Genomic DNA, 5,000 nt, shown 5'->3' on the forward strand with positions numbered 1-5,000 from the left:
AGCTTCCGAGATCAGACGAGATCGGGCGTATTCAGGCTAGTATGGCCGTAAGCCAGGGAGGCTGTCCCTGACGCTCTACTTAAAGGGAAGGCAATATCCGTTTCTGCCGTTCATACTTACAGTTGAACTGTCTCTCTACTCTAAAGCCCGGGACACACCAGCGCGCCGCAGACAGTCCCTGCTTACATGCCACATTGTGGCAACGTTGTGCGTTAGCTGGGGTGCCACACCAGACCGGAACTATTTTTTACAAAACGAACACATTATCTTGATAAAACAGCTGTAATTGAGTGCCTGACACGCCAGTCAAGCTCAATCTTGAGAAGGTGTGCATTTCAGTAAGGATTTCAATTGACATGCAGTATGAAACTGAAAGGAGGTTGCATCACTATGATGCATAACATTGCATGTATTGTATTTTCAAGTGTGTGCATTCATCCTGTTGTCATTTTGTTTTGAAAGCAGAAGAATCATTCAACAGGTTGCTGAGACAAATGTAAACCAGTAAAACATATGAAGAGAAACAAACCTTGAATATAAGTTCAGTTGTTTAAACATTTGACAAACTATGGTGAGGGGGTAAGAAAACACACAAATCCAGCAGCTCCTGTATTTCAATACACCAGAACCCAATATTATTGGCGAGTCGGGTAGTCCATCATCACAGTTCGAGGGCAGGCATCATTTCAGTAATTTCATCCCGTTGCATTCACATCCGTGCCTTGAATGAGATTGAATGTGATCTTTGCTCTCAAGTATGTTCCCAAGTTTTACACTTTCGTGCTTTGCATGAATGGGAATGGAACCGTGTGTGTTGAATGAGGCTCCTTGTGAGCACTGAACTTTGTCCGGTGGAGTTCCTTTTTGTGTTGCTGTAATTGTGTCATTTCTCGATGAGAAAGATTAGGCAACATTTAGTCACTTCTAGCCATGATGCTCAATTTATTTACGAATGTACCCTAGTTACTAGGGACCGTTTACGTTGGAGAACAAGATCTATTGTATGCCTGTGTATTTGGGGAAGTCAAATCTGAAATAATGATGAAATTGCGCGTATCCAAAGTTAAAAATCGTGATTTGTCGCCCTCTGGTGTGTAAAAGATGCAAAAGCTTACAGCACCTGGTACTCCCAGGCGCTCTCCCATCCAAGTACTGACCAGGCCCGAGCCTGCTTAGCTTCCGAGATCGGACGAGATCGGGCGTATTCAGGCTAGTATGGCCGTAAGCCAGGTAGGATGTCCCTGACGCTCTACTTAAAGGGAAGGCAATATCCGTTTCTGCCGCTCATACTTGCAGTTGAACTGTCTCTCTACTCTAAAGCCCGGGACACACCAGCGCGCCGCAGCCAGTCCCTGCTAACACGCCACGTTGTGGCAACATTGTGGCAACGTTGTGCGTTAGCTGGGGTGCCACACCAGACCGGAACTATATATTACAAAACGAACACATTGTCTTGATAAAACAGCTGTAATTGAGTGCCTGACACGCCAGTCAAGCGCAATCTTGAGAAGGTGTGCATTTCAGTAAGGATTTCAATTGACATGCAGTATGAAACTGAAAGGAGGTTGCATCACTATGATGCATAACATTGCATGTATTGTATTTTCAAGTGTGTGCATTCATCCTGTTGTCATTTTGTTTTGAAAGCAGAAGAATCATTCAACAGGTTGCTGAGACAAATGTAAACCAGTAAAACATATGAAGAGAATCAAACCTTGAATATAAGTTCAGTTGTTTAAACATTTGACAAACTATGGTGAGGGGGTAAGAAAACACACAAATCCAGCAGCTCCTGTATTTCAATACACCAGAACCCAATATTATTGGCGAGTCGGATAGTCCATCATCACAGTTCGAGGGCAGGCATCATTTCAGTAATTTCATCCCGTTGCATTCACATCCGTGCCTTGAATGAGATTGAATGTGATCTTTGCTCTCAAGTATGTTCCCAAGTTTTACACTTTCGTGCTTTGCATGAATGGGAATGGAACCGTGTGTGTTGAATGAGGCTCCTTGTGAGCACTGAACTTTGTCCGGTGGAGTTCCTTTTTGTGTTGCTGTAATTGTGTCATTTCTCGATGAGAAAGATTAGGCAACATTTAGTCACTTCTAGCCATGATGCTCAATTTATTTACGAATGTACCCTAGTTACTAGGGACCGTTTACGTTGGAGAACAAGATCTATTGTATGCCTGTGTATTTGGGGAAGTCAAATCTGAAATAATGATGAAATTGCGTGTATCCAAAGTTAAAACTCGTGATTTGTCGCCCTCTGGTGTGTAAAAGATGCAAAAGCTTACAGCACCTGGTATTCCCAGGCGGTCTCCCATCCAAGTACTGACCAGGCCCGAGCCTGCTTAGCTTCCGAGATCGGACGAGATCGGGCGTATTCAGGCTAGTATGGCCGTAAGCCAGGGAGGCTGTCCCTGACGCTCTACTTAAAGGGAAGGCAATATCCGTTTCTGCCGCTCATACTTGCAGTTGAACTGTCTCTCTACTCTAAAGTCCGGGACACACCAGCGCGCCGCAGACAGTCCCTGCTAACACGAAACGTTGTGGCAACGTTGTGCGTTAGCTGGGGTGCCACACCAGACCGGAACTATATTTTACAAAACGAACACATTGTCTTGATAATACAGCTGTCATTGAGTGCCTGACACGCCAGTCAAGCGCAATCTTGAGAAGGTGTGCATTTCAGTAAGGATTTCAATTGACATGCAGTATGAAACTGAAAGGAGGTTGCATCACTATGATGCATAACATTGCATGTATTGTATTTTCAAGTGTGTGCATTCATCCTGTTGTCATTTTGTTTTGAAAGCAGAAGAATCATTCAACAGGTTGCTGAGACAAATTTAAACCAGTAAAACATATGAAGAGAAACAAACCTTGAATATAAGTTCAGTTGTTTAAACATTTGACAAACTATGGTGAGGGGGTAAGAAAACACACAAATCCAGCAGCTCCTGTATTTCAATACACCAGAACCCAATATTATTGGCAAGTCGGGTAGTCCATCATCACAGTTCGAGGGCAGGCATCATTTCAGTAATTTCATCCCGTTGCATTCACATCCGTGCCTTGAATGAGATTGAATGTGATCTTTGCTCTCAAGTATGTTCCCAAGTTTTACACTTTCGTGCTTTGCATGAATGGGAATGGAACCGTGTGTGTTGAATGAGGCTCCTTGTGAGCACTGAACTTTGTCCGGTGGAGTTCCTTTTTGTGTTGCTGTAATTGTGTCATTTCTCGATGAGAAAGATTAGGCAACATTTAGTCACTTCTAGCCATGATGCTCAATTTATTTACGAATGTACCCTAGTTACTAGGGACCGTTTACGTTGGAGAACAAGATCTATTGTATGCCTGTGTATTTGGGGAAGTCAAATCTGAAATAATGATGAAATTGCGTGTATCCAAAGTTAAAACTCGTGATTTGTCGCCCTCTGGTGTGTAAAAGATGCAAAAGCTTACAGCACCTGGTAATCCCAGGCGGTCTCCCATCCAAGTACTGACCAGGCCCGAGCCTGCTTAGCTTCCGAGATCGGGCGTATTCAGGCTAGTATGGCCGTAAGCCAGGGAGGCTGTCCCTGACGCTCTACTTAAAGGGAAGGCAATATCCGTTTCTGCCGCTGATACTTGCAAATGAACTGTCTCTCTACTCTAAAGTCCGGGACACACCAGCGCGCCGCAGACAGTCCCTGCTAACACGAAACGTTGTGGCAACGTTGTGGCAACGTTGTGCGTTAGCTGGGGTGCCACACCAGACCGGAACTATATTTTACAAAACGAACACATTGTCTTGATAAAACAGCTGTAATTGAGTGCCTGACACGCCAGTCAAGTGCAATCTTGAGAAGGTGTGCATTTCAGTAAGGATTTCAATTGACATGCAGTATGAAACTGAAAGGAGGTTGCATCACTATGATGCATAACATTGCATGTATTATATTTTCAAGTGTGTGCATTCATCCTGTTGTCATTTTGTTTTGAAAGCAGAAGAATCATTCAACAGGTTGCTGAGACAAATGTAAACCAGTAAAACATATGAAGAGAAACAAACCTTGAATATAAGTTCAGTTGTTTAAACATTTGACAAACTATGGTGAGGGGGTAAGAAAACACACAAATCCAGCAGCTCCTGTATTTCAATACACCAGAACCCAATATTATTGGCGAGTCGGGTAGTCCATCATCACAGTTCGAGGGCAGGCATCATTTCAGTAATTTCATCCCGTTGCATTCACATCCGTGCCTTGAATGAGATTGAATGTGATCTTTGCTCTCAAGTATGTTCCCAAGTTTTACACTTTCGTGCATTGCATGAATGGGAATGGAACCGTGTGTGTTGAATGAGGCTCCTTGTGAACACTGAACATTTCCCGGTGGAGTTCCTTTTTGTGTTGCTGTAATTGTGTCATTTCTCGATGAGAAAGATTAGGCAACATTTAGTCACTTCTAGCCATGATGCTCAATTTATTTACGAATGTACCCTAGTTACTAGGGACCGTTTACGTTGGAGAACAAGATCTATTGTATGCCTGTGAATTTGGGGAAGTCAAATCTGAAATAATGATGAAATTGCGTGTATCCAAAGTTAAAACTCGTGATTTGTCGCCCTCTGGTGTGTAAAAGATGCAAAAGCTTACAGCACCTGGTATTCCCAGGCGGTCTCCCATCCAAGTACTAACCAGGCCCGAACCTGCTTAGCTTCCGAGATCGGACGAGATCGGGCGTATTCAGACTAGTATGGCCGTAAGCCAGGGAGGCTGTCCCTGACCCTCTACTTAAAGGGAAGGCAATATCCGTTTCTGCCACTCATACTTGCAGTTGAACTGTCTCTCTACTCTAAAGTCCGGGACACACCAGCACGCTGCAGACAGTCCCTGCTAACACGAAACGTTGTGGCAACGTTGTGCGTTAGCTGGGGTGCCACACCAGACCGGAACTATATTTTACAAAACGAACACATTGTCTTGATAATACAGCTGTAATTGAGT

The 5,000-nt window shown here is 43.9% G+C and overlaps 4 non-coding genes and 1 pseudogene across 4 annotated transcripts in view; all 5 read right to left on the minus strand.

The window, feature by feature from the left end:
• Positions 1 to 53, minus strand: part of LOC136721377 (5S ribosomal RNA) — a 119-nt gene extending 66 nt beyond the window's left edge. The window contains exon 1 of the ribosomal RNA XR_010805934.1: positions 1 to 53. This exon is cut by the window's left edge and continues 66 nt beyond it. This is a non-coding gene — a ribosomal RNA (5S ribosomal RNA).
• Positions 54 to 1,108: 1,055 nt separating this feature from the next.
• LOC136721484 (5S ribosomal RNA) lies at positions 1,109 to 1,227 on the minus strand. Its single transcript, XR_010806030.1, has one exon. It is a non-coding gene; the product is annotated as a 5S ribosomal RNA (ribosomal RNA).
• A 1,066-nt stretch (positions 1,228 to 2,293) lies between these two features.
• LOC136721554 (5S ribosomal RNA) lies at positions 2,294 to 2,412 on the minus strand. The gene has a single exon (XR_010806078.1). It is a non-coding gene; the product is annotated as a 5S ribosomal RNA (ribosomal RNA).
• A 1,055-nt stretch (positions 2,413 to 3,467) lies between these two features.
• On the minus strand, positions 3,468 to 3,576 carry LOC136721539 (uncharacterized; annotated as a pseudogene).
• A 1,066-nt stretch (positions 3,577 to 4,642) lies between these two features.
• On the minus strand, positions 4,643 to 4,761 carry LOC136721410 (5S ribosomal RNA). The gene has a single exon (XR_010805964.1). It is a non-coding gene; the product is annotated as a 5S ribosomal RNA (ribosomal RNA).
• Between the last annotated feature and the right edge of the window lie 239 nt (positions 4,762 to 5,000).

Source organism: Amia ocellicauda, unplaced genomic scaffold, assembly GCF_036373705.1.
Source record: "Amia ocellicauda isolate fAmiCal2 unplaced genomic scaffold, fAmiCal2.hap1 HAP1_SCAFFOLD_116, whole genome shotgun sequence".
In the NCBI taxonomy this organism is placed as follows: domain Eukaryota; kingdom Metazoa; phylum Chordata; class Actinopteri; order Amiiformes; family Amiidae; genus Amia; species Amia ocellicauda.